Source organism: Eptesicus fuscus, chromosome 7 (assembly GCF_027574615.1).
Source record: "Eptesicus fuscus isolate TK198812 chromosome 7, DD_ASM_mEF_20220401, whole genome shotgun sequence".
NCBI classification, from domain to species: Eukaryota; Metazoa; Chordata; class Mammalia; order Chiroptera; family Vespertilionidae; genus Eptesicus; species Eptesicus fuscus.
Window position 1 is genome coordinate 105449763 of NC_072479.1, and position 18119 is coordinate 105467881.

An 18119-nucleotide genomic window follows, 5' to 3' on the forward strand; every position below is an offset into this window, starting at 1 on the left:
GTGACCATGTACACACACATGCACACACTTGCAGAGTGACCATGTACACACACATGCACACACTTGCAGAGTGACCACGCACGCACACATGCACACACTTGCAGAGTGACCATGTACACGCACACATGCACACACTTGCAGAGTGACCATGTACACACATGCACACACTTGCAGAGTGACCATGTACACACACATGCACACACTTGCAGAGTGACCGTGCACACACACATGCACACACTTGCAGAGTGACCATGTACACACACATGCACACACTTGCAGAGTGACCATGCACACACACATGCACACACTTGCAGTGACCATGCACACACATGCACACACTTGCAGAGTGACCACGCACACACATGCACACACTTGCAGAGTGACCACGCACGCACACATGCACTCCTGTATGCTGTTGGCCTTTGCCTGACTTTGAGCTTTCTGCATCTGGAACCATGCTGGCGTGTCCCGTGTCTCGGGTTCGCCTAGCATCGCAGCCAGCTCCGTGGTGCAGCCGCGCTGTCGCCTCTGCAGGCCGCGTCGGGGCCTGTGCCAGGGGCCTGTCCCTTTGGGACACAGGAGGTGGTGACTCAGTGCCCAGCTGCAGGGGGATTTCCTTTGACGAGTTTTGACTCAGAGGAAGGACAGCCAGTGGGAGGGCAGGGATTCCGCTGCCAGATTGCCCGGCTTCCGCTCTGCCCAGCATCCCCTGTCCCTGAGCCTGATGGGCAGGCCACCCCTCTCTGTGCCTCAGTCTCCCTGTCCCTGATGGGCAGGTCACCCCTCTCTGTGCCTCAGTCTCCCTGTCCCTGATGGGCAGGTCACTCCCTCTCTGTGCCTCAGTCTCCCTGTCCCTGATGGGCAGGTCACCCCCTCTCTGTGCCTCAGTCTCCCTGTCCCTGAGCCTGATGGGCAGGCCACCCCTCTCTGTGCCTCAGTCTCCTGTCCCCGAGTCTGATGGGCAGGCCACCCCCTCTCTGTGCCTCAGTCTCCTGTCCCCGAGTCTGATGGGCAGGCCACCCCCTCTCTGTGCCTCAGTTTCCTGTCCCTGAGTCTGATGGGCAGGCCACCCCCTCTCTGTGCCTCAGTCTCCCTGTCCCTGATGGGCAGGCCACCCCTCTCTGTGCCTCGGTCTCCCTGTCGGTGGGGGAGCACCGGCTGGTGGGGGGACTGTACCGACGTGAGAAAGGCAGCGGATGAGAGCTGGCGGGGAGTCCTTGGTGGCTGGCGCGATGCTCACCGTTTCTGTTCTGCTCTTTTTTTAAACATTTTTTTTGGCTGCTTGTCTCAACTTGGCAAAAATGCTCAGCCCGTGAGCTTGTAGTTCCACTTGTTGGAAAATTAAATACATTGAAGAATACATTAAGTTAGGGGATTTGTGGTCATTAGCCAAGTAAATTATTTTTTGAAAAATGTAACGTGCTGTGCAGGATCTCGCGCGTGGCGGCACGCGCTATAAATACTCGTCGGGCCCGGGGGTGATTTTATGAGCCGTAATGACGGGATGCTATAAATAGTCTGTGTGTCTGAAGAAAATCCAGAGATGAGGGCGCGGTCGTGCGGGATCTCGCCACGAGCAGGGCCCCGGGAGGCGTCCGCGGGGCCTCGTGGCCGTGACCCGAGTTTATCAGCGCCGAGCAGACCTGTCTCGGGGAGACAGGGGGAGGCAGGGATCCCGCTCTGCGGGTGGCAGTGCGTCTGACGTCAGGCCGGACGCTGTGTCTCAGGCCTCGGCCCCCGCGGGGCTGGCCTGGGGGCCTGTCCTGGCCTTTCCCTGGCTCCCGCGGGGCCCGGCGACCCTCGGTGACCTTGGCTCGCAGCCCCGTCACGGCAGCCCCTGCCTCTGCGGCCCACGGCCTCCGCCGCCCGGCGTGTCTGTGCCCAGACTTCCCTCCAATGACCGCCAGCGACCTCATCGTCACTGGTTACATCTCTGCAGACCCCACTGCCAAATACAGTCACGGTCACAGGTCCCGGGCGGACGTGAACTTGGGGACATGACTCCTCCCACCTTGTGCGTGGCAAGTGCCTAACCGTAGTTGTTATCACCGCCGTTGCTGTTGTTGTCCAGGTGAGGGCGTGATGGGGAGAAACCGCAGGGGCTCACGGTGTGTCTTGGTTCTGCTCGTCCCTGGTCCGTGGCCCGGTCCGCCCCCGGCTCTGAAGGGAGAGGAGAGGAGGGGGATCGGTCTTTTTCTTCTTCCGAGCAACGCGGAGAAGCCGGTGTTTGCCAGGCCCGCCGCGCGCACACCGAGAAGCCGGCAGATGAACTCGGCTTTGTAGCTTCTTTCTATACAGCTGGAACATCTCAGTGGAGCTTTAGAGAGAGGAAGGGGGAGAGGAACATGGAGCGGTTGCCTTCCACACACCCTGACCGGGGATGGAACCCACAACCCGGGTATGTGCCCTGAGCGGGACTCGAACCCGCCACCTGTCGGAATAGGATCCCTCTCCAACCCACTGAGCCACCGGGCGGGGCTCATGCAATTTTTCAACCGTAACATAGAGAGCCGATGTTATTTCTGACACGCACCCTGGAAAGAACCCCCTCGCTGCCAGCCGGGGACGGTGAGAGCCGGTGCAGCGGCGTCCCCGTCGCCGAGGAGCGTGGGTGGGTGCGCCCGGTACCGTGTCCTCGGTGTCTGCTCTCCCGTCAGGAGCGCAGCCGCCGTGTTTGACAGGCGCGGCGCCCGTGTCATTAAACAGATGCCGGGCGGCTGTCATGTCACCGGGTTTTAAATAGCACTTGTCATTCTCCGGGCGGCGTGTCTGCTCCGCCTGCGGAGGGGGCTGTGTGCCCCGTCCTGCCCAGCCCGGCCCGGCCCCTCTGCTGGCTCTGCGCGGCGGGGAGGCGGGGAGGCGGGGAGAGGCACGCGGTTTGTGGGTGACTCACGGGCGGGACCTTTCTCAGGATCTGCGGCCAGAAGAACCGCTCTCAATAGCGAACTTCTGACCATTTGAGCCCCAGAAACTTGGGCTGAGCCAGAAGCGCGGACATCGGGGCGGGGGGGGGGGAGGCGGTGAGCAGGTGGCCGACGGGGGAGCTTCGGGGCCCACCCAGAAACCCCCACATTTCGGGTGAGGGCGTGAGGAAGCGAGGTCCCCCAGCGCTGGTAGATGTCGCTGTGACACAGCCAGGTGGGCCGTCACACCTGGTCCGCCGCGGCCCACCTGGCGTCTCCGAGCGCAGGCCGAGGGGCGGAGGCTGATGTCACTCACGGGGACAGGGCACAGGTGACAGGTGAGCGGCAGCCTTCCTGGGGAGCACCTGGCGAGGCGAGTGAATGCCCGAGCGCTATATTGTACACCTGGGACTGATGTAATATTGGAAACCGGCTAGACTTACACAGATCTTTTTTTATTTTTTGTTAATCCTCACACGAGGATATTTTTTTCATTGATTTTGAGAGAGAGAGAGAGAGAGAGAGAGAGAGAGAGAGAGAGAGAGAAACATCAATGTGAGAGAGACACATTGATTGGTCGCCTCCTGCATACACCCCGACCAGGGCCGGGGATCGAACCTGCAACCGAGGTGCATGCCCTTGACCAGAGTGGAATCTGGGACCCTTCGGTCCACGGGCCAGCGCTCTAACCACGGAGCCGCCGGCCAGGCTAGACGTAAGTGAGTCTTAGAAAGGGTGGAGGAGGAGGAGGAGGAGGCAGGAGCCGGGGGAGGGGTGCTGGGTTCAGTTCGCGCCTTCCCAGTGCCATCCCTTCCCTAGACTCGGTCCTCGTGTCCTGAACTGTCCCCCAAACACCGCCGGCCAACAGCGAGACGCCAGGCGGTGCGTCCGGTGGCCAAAGGGGGGTGAGTGCTACTCCCCCCAGCACCCCTTTTCCAGGACCTCCGTGTCCCTCCCCCCGGGAACGGAGCCAGGGAGGCAGTCGGCCGCCCCCACAGTCTGGCTGGCTCTCGCCTCTCCTGTTTCTGGTGTTGGATTTCTGTTGTCATGGGAACGGGCTGACAAATGTGCCTCTTCTGGCCGGTCCTCCTGACGGGATGGGGACCAGGGGGTGCGGGTGGGGGAGGCGGCTGTGCCTGTCCTCTCTGCTCGGGCGGGACGGGGCGCTGACCTGCGCGCCTCGGGGACCCCCCTGCCCGCCCGTGGCTGGTCCCTGGCCCCGGCCGGGTCAGACTGACGGGGGGCCGGGTGCCCTGTTCCCCTGTCCCGGAGCCCCGTCACCGTGTGGGAGGGGGACGCACAGGCTCGGACACCCCCGCCTTCCTTCTGCCGCTGCGGGTTTCCGTGGGCAGCGTGCTCCCCGCGGCCGTGGCAGCGGCGACAGAAATAGCGTTTTGTGGTCACCAGCTCCTATCGCGCACGGCCAGGCCCCCCGCGGCTCCGTCCCGAGCTTCCTCAGGGTCCCCCCAGAGCCTCTGCCTCCAACTGCAAGTCACGGGGGCGGCCCGCCCGCTCCCACACCCGAGCCCAGTGCGTCCCCGTCTCCCACCCAGTCCCCGCCGAGTCCCCGCTCAGCTGGCCTGCACCTCCCACGGCTCCGCCGGCCGCACCCCCTCACCAGTGAGTCCCCCCTTCTTCCGTAGCCTTTCCAGCAGAAGCCACCGGGCCAGCCCCCCTGCGCTGCCGGGGGTGGGTGTGGGGCCCGGGGCGCTGTCTGAGGATCAGGGTGATCTGTGGAGGGAGCGCGGTGGGAAGTCTGTCACCGGCGGGTCGCGGGGTCTCTGGGGCTGGGAGACGGGTGTTTGCAACACTTTCAGGATCAAGCTGCAGCTAAGGCGTTTTAGGGGGGTCCCGCCGAGGGCGGGTTGGGGCCTGCCCGGCCTCGTCACTGGACGGACGAGAGGTGCCGTCTCTGTTCCCCGGAGGCAGGCGGTGGAGGGGCTTGGCGCTGGGCGGCCCGGGGAGCCCAGCTCTGTCCGCCGGGGTTGGCGCGGCGGTGGCACTCGGCGGTCACTCTGATGCTCGGTTTTCCCGCCTGTGAAATGGGCACGGCGGTCAGGTGGTGGGCTCTGAGCTGCGGCCCCCAGGGACTGTCCAGTCTTTTAACGTGCGGTCCTCATAGCGGCTTTGTTTTATAATCGAGGAAACGGGCCCAGAGAGGCTGCGGAACCAGCCCAGGTCACACAGCGAGTGGGGACGGCGTCAGGGGTGTGGCTGGAGCTCCTGGCCCCCCGGGGCCTGCTGGGGGCTGAGATGCTGGTGACGAGACACCTTAGGGCTCTGACACGGAGAGAGCTCTCTCCCAGGCTGCCCCCGTCCGCGGCACAAAGGACGGGGGTTTATTCCTTAAAGAGGGGGCTGTGTCAGGCCCACAGGGGCCACGGCGGTCACAGCTGGCCTCTGCTGGTCGTCTCCTCCCCTGGAGCGGGCTTTTGTGGGCGCAGCTGAAGGGGGGCTCGGGGGCACTGAATGCAGGAGGCTCTCCGGACAGCGGGCCCCCCCGTAACGGGCAGCGAGGGTTCACCAGGCCCCGCGGCCTCCGGGCTGGGAGGAGGCTCCGGAGGGACTGCCCTGCCGCCGCCCCGCCCGCCCGGGGACAGACGTGGTCCCTTCGCTGTTTCTGACGAGGAGCTGGGTTTCTGAGTCCCCTCCCCCTCCTCCTCCCCCTCCCTCTCGCCTGGGAGAACGCAACCCCAGGAGCACAGGCAAGGAAGGCGCTGAGAAGTCCTGCAGAGAAGGACACCCTTTAGCTCTACTGCACCCAGTGTCCCTCTGCTGCACCCAGTATCCCTCTGCTGCACCCAGTATCCCTCCGCTGCACCCGGCATCCCTCCGCTGCACCCAGCATCCCTCCGCTGCACCCAGCATCCCTCTGCTCCCCGCCAGTATCCCTCCGCTGCACCCAGCATCCCTCTGCTCCCCGCCAGTATCCCTCCGCTGCACCCAGCATCCCTCCGCTCCCCGCCAGTATCCCTCTGCTGCACCCAGTATCCCTGTGCTGCACCCAGCATCCCTCCACTGCACCCAGTATCCCTCCGCTCCTCCCAGTATCCCTCCACTGCACCCAGCATCCCTCCGCTCCCCCCCAGCATCCCTCCACTGCACCCAGTATCCCTCCGCTGCACCCAGCATCCCTCCACTGCACCCAGTATCCCTCCACTGCACCCAGTATCCCTGTGCTGCACCCAGCATCCCTCCGCTCCCCCAGCATTGGGCAGGAGACTTGGTTCCAATGGGAATGTCACCATTCACCGCCAGACCTGGAGCGAGTCTTGCCTGCTGCCCCCGCCGCCTCCCACCCCAGGGAGCCCACGGGTGGGGCAGCTCAGACTGCTGTCCCTCTGCTTCTCCACCCGTGTGGGCACGAGGCGGGCACCCGGGGCAGTGACTACAGCTGCGCCCATCCATCCCTCTCCATCATCACGCTGTGTGCCGGGTGCTGGGCCAGACCCCAGCCGCCCACACAGCACACAGCCCGGCCGAGGGGGGGAGAGGGGGAGGGGGAAGATGGTGAGTGACAGCCCGAGCCCTCCCCCGTCCGCCCTTCCTTCATCGAGGCCAGGCATAGCGGGGTCCCCTGTTCCCCACAGGCCGGGATCCACCTGCCCTGGTCCTCGCTCCTGGGACTGCAAGCTTGGCCACCTGTCCGAGGCCCTGGCCTCCCACCTCTGGTTGTCCTGGCAACCGGCGCCCTCCCTTCAAGGCAGCCGTGGGCTCGGCAGGGTGAGCGCTCTGGTCACTGGTGACAGCTGGGCCAGGCAGGCAGGGCCGGACCAGCCAGGTGTGAGCCAGCATCCTGTGCCGCTGACAGCTGCCGCCCGCGGCCCCCGGCCCGAGCCCAGGTCACAGGGGACCTCTGTCCCCCTCGCTCGTGGCGGCTGTGTGGGCAGCAGGACGCACCGGGGCCTCTGGTCGCCAGCGGAGGCCTCGCCGGGTTAGGGCACTGGCCCTTCTCATGCCCTCAGAGAGCCCTTCCCGGACGCCCGCCTCCAAGTCCCTGGTGGCCAGCTCGCGCCCGCTTCCTTCCTGCCCTGAGGTCGGCACACTTTGCTGTGATTTGTGTTTTAAACAACCGTCCCCCTTTGGCTGGGGCGTCCTGGGCGCTGTGGGGTCCCCCTCTGAGCCGGGGCGTCCTGGGCGCTGTGGGGTCCCCCTCTGAGCCGGGGCGTCCTGGGCGCTGCGAGGTCCCTCTCTGAGCTGGGGCGTCCTGGGCGCTGTGGGGTCCCCCTCTGACCTGGGGCGTCCTGGGCGCTGCGGGGTCCCCCTCTGAGCTGGGGCGTCCTGGGCGCTGCAGGGTCCCCCTCTGAGCTGGGGCGTCCTGGGCGCTGTGGGGTCCCCCTCTGAGCTGGGCCAACCTGGGCGTTGCAGGGTCCCCCTCTGAGCTGGGCCGACCTGGGCGCTGTGGGGTCCCCCTCTGAGCTGGGCCGACCTGGGCGCTGTGGGGTCCCCCTCTGACCTGGGGCGTCCTGGGCGCTGTGGGGTCCCCCTCTGCGCTGGGGCGTCCTGGGCGCTGCAGCGTGTTGGCCGTCTTGGCCTCTACACGTGAGATGCCAGCAGCAGCACCTGCCTCCACGTGTGACACCCGAGCTGTGTCCAGGCCCTGCCACATGCCCCCGAGGGCGGGACTGTCCCCTGAGGAGCTCTGAGCTCGGAGGAGCCGCCTCCATGGACGGCGCCCTCAGGACCCTCCCCCCCAGGAGAGGGAGCGCGGGGAAGAGCTGACCCCTGGCTACCTCTGACCTTTCCTCCTAGGCCCTGGGACATGGGTGCCGAGATCTCCCTGGAACACGCACATATACACACATGCACACACATGTGCACACATACCCAGGCTCCGAGGCAACCCCCTGCTGCTCTCTTTTGTAATAGACGTCAGAGCCGCAGCGTGGCGCCTCCCACCCTCTCTGCTCTCGCCCTCGCGTGGCCTGTCCTCACGCTGACCCCCCTGCATCCACTGTGTAAAGGCCCGGATGACGTTGGGCACCTCGAGGCCCTTACCTTAATCCCACGGCCAAGTCCCTCTCGCTTTGTAAGGTCACAGAGTCTATGGATTAGGGCGTGGACATCCTCGGGGGGGGGGGGGGGCATTACCCAGCTTGCCACAGGGACCCTGAAATAAGGAGTAGGAAAGAGCTCCTGTGGGTTCCAGAAACAAATGCCCGGAAGGCACGTCAGGGCCCCGAAACATTCGTTCCTGCACCCATTTCGTCACGCACTTACCATGGACTCAGCGGTGCCCGGGGCCAGGCGCCCTGCGGGGAGCTGGGAGGTGGGCAGGCCTGGTGCGAGCCCCCCCAGGCCCCAAGGGCAGGAATCCAGCAGCACAGACGCACACACGTGCCTCCCACGGATCATGCTCAGAGCAGACGGACCAGTGTGGGCGCCAAGGGAACCTGACTGTGGGTGGCAGGAGGGACTCTCCACGTGCCTGTGTCTCCAGCCGCTCCTCCGGGGCTCCCCCCAGAGGCCCCCCGCCAGGAACCCCGGGGCCGTGGGTAGGGGTCTTCCACCGATGTTGCCTCGAGCGTTGCATCCGCTCAGGTTGGGTGGAGCTGTCTGCGCCTGGGCCCCAGGAATGCCATCTGGGCCCCTTGAGTGTCTCAGGTGGGGACGGAGCCGCCAGCACCCGGGTCCCCCCGAAGCCCCATCTGCTGTTGGGAGGAAGCCCTTGCTGGCTGGCTGTCTCGCTTGTACAGGTGGGAACGGGCCACTAGAGGGCGCCGTCCGGGCGTTTTCTGTGAGCGTCTCCCCGAGTTCCTCCCACAGGAGTATTTCTGCTGCAGGTGCATGTACGGCGGCTTTTTAAATGTCGTGATGATTTAATTCTCTTATTTCCTCGGCAGAGCACACTCTGGACCTCCCTGGGGCAGCGGGCACTGCTGATCGGATTAATTAACACGAGCTTGCGGCCCAGGGACCGCGGGACACGCTTCTCCGGGCTGTTCTTTCCGCTGCGAGCCGCTTCCTCTTTGCTAAGCAGGTTCTCGCAGCGCGTGAGCCCCGGGGGCTTGCCCCTGCCGGGAGCAATCCGATTGGTCACCTCGAGCCGCGGTGGCCCACGCCCCACAGCTCGGCACGGGCAGGCCTCGGCGTCGCTTTCTGGATAATTCCGAGTTTCCTTTGGGCTTCCCTCTCCGCCCCCACCCTCTGCTTCCTCTAGTCTGGTTGTCACTTATCATTGATTAATGACAGATGGGTAGCCTGCAACCGATAGCGATTTCACGCACTCAACGCCAGCACCGTCGACGGATAGAAATAGGACAAAGGCACCGTCCCCCAAACCCAGGGAACGGGACGCCCGCGCCAGAGGGTTTGCCGTCGGATCGGCCGGACGGGGGCCGGAACGGAGTGCTTGCTGGGGGTGGCGGGGGGCCAGGAACATGGGAGGCAAACAGGATGCCCTTTTCGGGGTCGGGGAGGCTGGCTTTGGGGATATGGGTCCAGCTGCCCATCAGAGGGGTGGGGGTCACGGGACATGTGCCCCAGAGACCCGGAAGAATCCGCACGAGATGTCGGCGGCCCTCGCGGTCCCTGGGGAAGCTCGCACTCTCGCATCTGCCCGGATGGGCGCGATGCCCGACGGGCCTGCTGGGCCTGCTGGGCCGCCGGCGCCTCCGGCTGCACCTGCATTTTAACTTCCCTGGACTCCCGTGCCCAGCACGCCCGAGCCTCCCGCAGGCTGCGCGGCGCCTCCTCCCGGTCACCTGTCCCTGGCTGGCGGCCGGCCCGGCTCTGCTGCCGGCCGGGAGGCACCCTGTCCTGTCCGGCCCGGTGCGGGTCGGGCTGTGTTGCTGGCGCCGCCCAGCTGCCGTCCTGCTGCTCTGAGACGAAGCTCCGGGGTCACTCAGTCTGATGAGCGTCTGTTTAAATGCTCAGCGACGTGTGCGGCGGGTCCCGGTGACGCCTGAGCCACGCACTCGGGATCTCGCCACGAGACCCGCCCGGTGTGCGGGGCGGTGGGCGCGGCGGCGTCTGGGTGCGTTAGGGCTGGTGACCGGGCGACCGGTGTCTGACGGTGGCCGATCCTCGCCTCGATGCCGGCCGATAACAGGCTTCCAGGAGCGGCCGGTTCTGTCCGGCCCGGCCAGGCACACGTTTGCGGGGCCCCCTCTGTGCGCGGGGCCCTCCTCTGGGGCTCGGGTGACGGGACTCGACCTCCGCTTCGAGGCGTCTATAATCCAGCGGCGAGACACCACACGGCCCCTGGTCCCAGCTCCGGAGGTCGGGTCCCTGTGGGCTCACGGCCGGGCCTGCAGCCCTGTGGGTTCGCTGGCCAACTCGTCGAGCGATGGCCGTGCCTGCTGAGCCCGCCCGGCAGCCCGCGCAGGTGCCGACGGCGGCGAGGAGGGGCGGGGAGACCCACGTGTACTGCTTGGCTGACGGCCTCTCCACGCACACCATCTTGTAAATCAGTTGTCATGACAACCTGGAGCAGGTCTGCTTGTCACCCCCCCCCCCCCCCCCCCCCCGGCAGCGGGGAGACGTAAAGGTGGAAGGAGTTAAAGCGCGTGCCCAGGCGTGGCTGTTCCGTGACGGACCCCAAGGCTCTTCTCCACGGCGGCACGGGGCCCTGGGCCGGGGTTTGGAGGAGAGACGGACGCCTCCAACAGGCCGCGGGGGGGCTTTGCCGCGAGCAGGGCGGGGTGTCGCGCCCCCGGGCCGAGCAGCCACTGGAGATGGTGCTCCCGGCAGGGGCGCGTCTGAGCAAAGGCACGGGGCGGGGGGGCGGGGGTGGGGGGGGGGGGGTGCCCCGGGGAGGGGTGTGGACTCTGGGGAGGCGGAGGTGCATGGGCAGGCTGTGGGCAGAGGAGGGGCCTGACGAAGCCCTGAGACACTGGGGGGCGGGGTGGACGGAAGGTGGACCGGAGCCCGGACCGGCGGAGGCCAGCGCAGCCGCCCGGCCTTCCTCGGCTCCGACCGCTGTTCCGGCCCCGAGGACGCTCCCTGCTGCGCTCGGGCGGTGACGCGGATAAGCTGACCCACTTGCTTTCTGCCTGAACAACTGGGGACCAGCGTCCGTCACGATGCAGGCCGCCCTCCGTGTCCCGGTTTCCGCGCGCCGGGTGGTTTATGCGGGAACGCTGACACCGAGCGTCCACTCGGGTCTTTCATCCCGTTCCCTCCCACAGACAGGCTCCTCTGTGGCTCTCACCTCCCGCGCTCCCCGGGCGGAGGGCAGGGAGGGCCGAGGCTCTGGCCGAGGTGTGTCTTTGATGCCGGCTTCTGAGCTCCATCTTTTGCATCTGCGCTTTAGCCATGCGGCCTTCAGACCCGCCTTCCCGGGACGATGGACGCTCCGTTCCCGGGCCCGCAGCCGCAGGTGCTGAGTGCGCCCAGCACACGGGCGGCCTGTCCCGCGAGTGAGACCCTCCTTGCGGAGAGGGGCCTCCCTCTCGAGTCCTCGGCCTCCTGCGCGGCTGCCGCCTGCACGGCCTCTTCCACGTGGCGCCCCGGCTGGCCCACGGCCGAGGTCCGTCAGACCCGCGGGCTGTGGCTCCGAGGCTGGCCGCGGCCGGACCAGGGCGGATCTTCAGTGCGAGCTCTCGTGGGGCCGGGGGTCCTGTCGACCTGTAGGTTCGCCTCATGGCAGGGCTCCCCTGTTCACATCAGCCTCAACCTTATTGCGTCTTGAGAAATCAGATGGCCCCGTGCCCCAGCCGAGCAAACCCCGTAAGTCAGTGGTTGGGCAGCCGTCGTGGCTTTGATCCCCTGCGGTCTCATCGGCGCTCACGCCCGCCGAGTCACAGCGGGTTGACACAGCGGGTTAGCGGGTGTCACTACGGCTGATGGCGGGCCGCACACTGGGACGAGGCCTCAGCACGAGGGGGACGGGGCGGGCACCTTAGAGATAGAGCTTCTTTCTCTCCGTGTTGTTCACGGATCGCTGAGTGCGATTTCTTCCTTCGCCCGCGTCTGGGCTGGGGAGGACAGCGGCTCCCGGGGCTGTTTGCCCCGCGGCCTCGCCCTGGACGGGACGCTGCCGCCATCCACCGTGGCCCTGAGGCCCTTGGAGACGGAACCTGGAGTGCATAACCTCCCATCCCCAGGCCTTTACCAGCGGGACACGCGGGACACGGCGCGCCCTCGGAGCAAGGGTCGGGAGCGGGGTCTGCCGCGTGTCTGAGCCGGGCGCTGAGTCCGGGGTCATCCCTCCTGCTTCCGTCTGTTCGGCCTCGTGGACGCACCCCGAGCGGTGCACTGGGCCCGGGGAGCGCACGTGGTTTGTTGTGAGAAGAGCCGCTCTGTTTGGAAGGCCTTCCTGGCTGATGAGTTTAATCGTCCCGATACGTTACACCTCCTGCGAGGAGACGGCCCGGAGCGCCGCCGGGTGGGGGGGGTGGGGGGGGGTGGGAATCCATAGAGAGCTCTCGCTCCCTCGGCGGAGCCGGAGCCTGGTTTCCGGAGGTTTCGTGGCTCCCGCTGGAACGCCCGGACCTGGACGGGAGGGCGGCGGGCCGGAGGAGGGGCGCCCTCTTGCTCGCCTTCCTTTCGCCGCCCACGCTGAGCCGTGTGCCCGGAGGGGGGCGGCTGTGCCTAGACGTGGGTCCGTCTCGGAGGCCGGGGCCGGGGCCCTGCGTGGCCAGCTCCTGCAGGGGCGGCGGGAGGCAGCGTTTGTTGGCGTTTTCTCTTTGGTCCTGGTCCGGCCGGGCCTCGGAAGCCTCTCCCTGATCTTTTGTTCCCGCGAAAACCAGGACGCGGTGCGTGGCGACGCAGCCCCGCTGGTGACAAAGGGTCCCGCTGTGTTGAAAGGACACACAGGAAAATGTCAGCGCCTGGAGCGGCACAGCTCCGGCCTCCCCTCGAGGCCTCTTTATTCTCGCTGACCCCCCACCAGCTCCCTGCACCCCTTCTTTGCTGGCTGTGTCATGACCCCCCTCCCTGCCCCGGCGCCCCTGGAGCGAGGCCTCGGTGCTCCTAGATGGATGCGTCCCCTCGGCAGCCTGGCTCTGGAGCCGCCCGCTTTCCTAATGATGTCAAAGGAAGGAGAAAAGAGAACGCTCCTCACAGCGTCCTTTGGAGAGAGCCGGGTATAAAGGAAGACGGGAAAGCCACACAGAGGAAAAGATTAAACACAGGCTGAGCTGGAGCCTTCCGCCTGGCCGGGGCTCGGGGCAGCTCTGCGGGACGCTTTCCGGGGGCCAGGTTTCGGGTTTCTGAGCCTCTTTCTTCCTTTTTATGCGGCTGGAATCGCAGCCGGAGAGGTGCTCTCCTGTCAGCCTGCCCAGGCTTTGGGTGGGGGATGGAGAGAGAGAGCGATCTGGAGACACACAGGTATTCGCCCCCTCAGCAGACGCCGAGGGCCAGCGTGTGCCGACGGCTGCTGCATGCCCGCGGGTCTCTTTCAGTGGAAACTGAGGCACAGAGCACGTGGGTGCCTGCGGCATCACACAGCTCGTCAGTGGCCGAGCCGCCACCCGAAACCCACAGACTGGCTCCGGGTTCTAACCCTTCGTCCAGCTGCTCCTGGAATGCACGGAGAGACCCACTGTGTGCAGGAGCTGTTCGCACTGATGGGGGCAGGTGGTCCAGGAGAGAGATGGTGACAGGGCTGTGTGGCTTGAGCCGGGCAGAAAGGCGTCTGGGGTGGGTGTGGAGCGCCCAGGAGGGCTCCCTGGAGGAGGGGGCCAGTGAGCTGAGGCTTGAGGTTGGTTAAGGCTGAACTGGGGACAGTGAAATGCAAGATCAGGTGGAACCAGGCTCAGACTCCAAGGCTCGCTGGTGGTGCGTCTCAGGCGCCTTCCCCTCCAACAGGTGCCAGCCCAGCCAGGACCCAGCCGCTCCCTCAGAGGCTGGTTAGGAGAGGAGATGAATGAACAGTAGGGAGGGTGTCTGGCACACAGTAGGTGCTCAGGAAATGTTAGTAGGTCCACAGAATTCGGATTATTTGCTTACAGTTATAAGTTAGGAGATTCTACACGAAACCCCAAACTTCCAGCTTTCTTTGAAAACTCCTAAGATCTGGTGACTGCGGCCTGCCACCGCGGCCCGAGGGAGGAGAGGCCGTTCCCGCGGGCACTGGGCCTACGGAATGCTCTCCCTGGCTCTCTCCTGCCCCGCCCTCCCGCCTCTCTGACCCTCCTGGCATTCCCAGCCCCGTGCCCACTGTGTGCCCACGGCCGCGGCGCGTCACCGCTGGGAGGTGGGCTCTGCCGCGGTAGCGATGCGTGGGCGCCGACCTCCTCGTGCGTGGCTGAGGACGAGGGCCTTCATCGCAAACCAATGGCGGACACTGTGATTGGTCCCCAGCTCAGTGCGAGCCCAGTCCCTCCGAACGCCCACGCCCTCGGTGCACGCCCGCAGGCGTCCGGTCCGGTCCGTGACTCAGGACGGCTGGGGTTTCGCGGCTTTGAAGTGTTGCCCGTCTGGCGAGTGGACCGGGGCTGTCAGATCCCAAGCATTCCTGGATGAATGGAAAGCCGCTCGGCTGGCAGCGAGGGGCCCGTGGGGAAAAGCCGGGGCTCCGGAGCCCCTCCTTCCAGCTGTTGGCCTGACCTCCGAAGACGATAATCAGGTTTAGGCGGGAGGCTCCTCCCCGAGGGCCCCTCGGAGAAGCCGGGCTGGGAGGGCGGCTCAGCGTCGACGCGGCCTGGCGTTCGCGCCCCGAGTCCAGCTCTGACAGGCCACCAGATGCTTTGCACAGAGTCCCACGTCCCTTCTCTGGATTCTTGGCATCTTTCAGGCTGCCTCCTCCAGGGAGCCTTCCGTGGTTCTCCCTGGGATGAGGACCTCACCTCCTCTTCATCGCTCATTCCTGTTTGCACCCCCTTCCGAGCGCCTGTGTGCCCTCACCGCCTTCACAGAGTCGCCCCGCGGCCGGGCTGAGTGCTCTCAGCCTCACAGCCCTCAACGCCCCCGGAAGTGGGCACTGCTGCCCTCCCCACGTTACAGACGGGGACCTGGGACTTGGCAAGGGGAGCGGACTTGCTCCCGGCCACTCCCCAGCAGGTGGCAAAGTGAGATTTGAATCCGGGGCTCTGACCACAGGCCCTGGCGCAGACAGCTGGCGGCTGGCCCTGTGGTCTGCGGGGACCCCTCCTCCTGGCTCGGGGTCCTGGTTAACCTCAGGGCTTGAGGCATAACAAGCCCCTTGGACGTGCCGTTGGACCGGAGCCTGGGCGGGGCCGAGAGCATTTCTCCCCGGTGGAGGCCTGGCCCTGCTTAGTGCTACCTTTGATGTTCGAGGGCCGCGTGCAGACTGCTGTTTCCTGTGACCCACTTTCCTGTCAGAACCGCTCCCTCTCCAGCCTGGAAGCACTTTCTCCTCCCCCCCCCCCCCGCCCGTCCCTCCCTCCCTCCCCCCCCCGCCCCTTCCCGCAGGGGAAGACCTTCTGAGGGAGCGATGGGCTCACAGCCCCCCTGCGCCCGGAGCCCCCCTGCGCCCGGAGCCCCCCTGCACCCGGAGCCCCCCTGCGCCCGGAGTCCCCCTGCGCCCGGAGTCCCCCTGCACCCGGAGACCCCTGTGCCCAGTCCCCCTGCACCCAGAGCCCCCCTGCACCCGGAGTCCCCCTGCGCCCGGAGCCCCCCTGCACCCAGAGCCTCCCTGCACCCGGAGCCCCCCTGCGCCCGGAGCCCCCCTGCGCCCGGAGACCCCTGTGCCCGGAGCCCCCCTGCGCCCGGAGCCCCCCTGCGCCCCTGCGCCCGGAGCCCCCCTGCACCCGGAGCCCCCCTGCGCCCGGAGTCCCCCTGCGCCCGGAGCCCCCCTGCACCCGGAGCCCCCCTGCGCCCGGAGTCCCCCTGCGCCCGGAGCCCCCCTGCGCCCGGAGCCCCCCTGCGTGACCCTCTGCTCCTGTGAAACCAGGGTCTTTTGTTCTTCTCTGGCCTTGACCCAGAAGGACCCCCTGGCCTCTCTGTCCCCGTCAGTGACATCGGCCGGACGTGGGACCTGGGCGCCGGGTCCTCCGCCTGCACCCATTCCCCAGGCCACGCACACACCTTTGGATCCACGAGGACTTGGCGGGAGGCCGAGCGTCTCGCCATCCACGTGTCTCAGCTGCCATGAAGCGTGAACCCGGCTGCTCCTTGCGCAGCTGAGCGAAGGGTCTGGGGCCGGGGGGTCGGGACGCTGCGGACGGCGGGGCTGGCTCCAGGCCGAATGTTGTGGGGAGGGTCCCTGTTGTCTTTGAATGGCGGTAACATACGTGTAACGTAGAATCTACCGTCTTTGACCAAGTTTACGAGAACAGTTCCGTGGCGTGCGGTCCGTTCACCTGGTGCAGCCATCACCGCCGTCACCTCGAGGATTGTCACCCTCCCACGCGGACACGCTGGGCCGTGGCCCAGGCCCCCCTGCCCCGGGCCCTGCCCCGCTGCCTGCGCTCTGTCTGCCGGTGCCCGCTCCGGGCTCCTGTGGGCGCGCCCAGGTTTCCTTCTGGGCCGGCTTGTTGGGCTCAGTTAATACCCAGGGTTCCTCGGCGTTGGCGCGGTGCCAGCATCTGCTCCCTGTTGAGGGGTGGGTGATGTCCCGCGGTGTGGCCGGGCCACGTGTCTGTCCCTCCGCCATCAGTGGGCCCTCGGGCTCGGTCCACCTTTGCTCCTGTGACTCGCGCTGCCGTGAACGCGGGCGTGGGATGAAACCACCGTGCGCCAGGGCCTTCGCGGAGGTGAGAAACCGGGGTCCCACGGCCCCCTTCCCTGTGAGGGGCGGGGGGCGGCGGTCCCCAGAGCTGGGTCTGCGGCCGGGTCCCGCGAGCCCACTGTGCGCAGCTCCGGGCTCGTCCTGCCGCTCCGTCTCCCCGTCCTCCCAGGGCCCTGGCCTTGTGAGGAGCGGCTCCCGGGGTGAGTGGGACTGGCCGCTGGCGCCCCGGCCGGGGGATCAGCGGGCCCGCCTGTCCCGAAGCCGTCACGCCCGCCCCGCCCCCGGCCTCTCCATCACCTGTCACTCAGGTGCCCAGCGGGGCGGGCGAAGGCGGAGGTGACTGTATGGAAAGAGGCAGCAGGGTTTCCCCTCAAGCACGTTGGTCAGAGAGGGCCTGGCCCCCGGCACCGGCCACCGACGGAGAGGGCGGTGTTGTGGCCCGTGATCCCGGCTGTGGCCCCGCACTTCCCACCAGGGCCCACCCCGAACCGGTGCGTCTGATCTCGGGGCTGAGCCGGAGCCGGCCAGCAATGGGTCTGGGAGTCACAGGCATGGCCGGTGGAGGACACGGTGTGAGGGACACGGCGTGGGGGACACGTGTGAGGGACACAGCGTGGGGGACACGTGTGAGGGACACGGTGTGGGGGACATGGTGTGGGGGACACGGCGTGGGGGACACAGCGTGGAGGGGGGACACGGTGTGGGGGACACGGCATGGAGGGGGGACACGGTGTGGGGGACATGGTGTGGGGGACATGGTGTGGGGGACACAGTGTGTGAGGGACACGTGTGGGGGGCATGGAGTGGGGGACACGGCGTGGGGGACATGGCGTGGAGGGGGGACATGGTGTGGGGGACACGTGTGAGGGACACGGTGTGAGGGACACGTGTGAGGGACACGGCGTGGGGGACACGGCGTGGAGGGGGGACACGGTGTGGGGGACACGGTGTGGGGGACATGGTGTGGGGGACACAGTGTGTGGGGGACACGTGTGGGGGGCACGGCGTGGGGGGCACGGCGTGGGGGACACGGCGTGGGGGACACGGTGTGAAGGCGAGGCTGATAGTGCGGCTGCGCTCCCTGGCGTCTCTCTAGTGCGGGGGCGGGAGATCCTTTGTGCCCTCATGGGATCCATGCTGTACCCCTCACCACCCCCAGACCCTGCGGACCCTGCACCCCAACGCACACAACCTGTGTTCTCTGGACGGGAGGTGGAGGCCGACCCGGGCAGCACCTGTCACCCCCGTCAGGGTCTGTCCCCACGAACGCGGCCTGGACCGGGCCTCGCTGTGGATTCGGCACTCGCTCCCCGTGCGCGTGCGGGGAGGGGCCTGCCGTCTCGGCCACGAGGCTGTGACCACGCTTGTCCATCAGCAGCCTCGGGCAGACCACGGAGCCTCCAGAAGCTTCCGTGACTTCGTCACAGATTCCACGGAGCAGGGGCCGCGGCCCGGCGGCCCGGCGGCCCGGCGGGAGGGGGAGTGTTTGGCGGGGAGAGCTGCAGAACATATTCCTGCTTCGGATCGTTTTTCCTCAGACTTTTTCTGGGCGCCGAGCCACTTAGGAATGCTTGCTACGTGCCTGAGATCGGGGATTGTGTCCGCTTTGTTCCCCGGCCAGCACGGGGAGCCGGGCTCCG

General features: G+C 66.8%; 1 protein-coding gene across 1 annotated transcript in view; it reads left to right on the plus strand.

The window, feature by feature from the left end:
* The window catches only part of PARVB (parvin beta), a 68665-nt gene that overhangs the window by 15994 nt on the left and 34552 nt on the right, over positions 1-18119 (plus strand). The window lies entirely within an intron of this gene.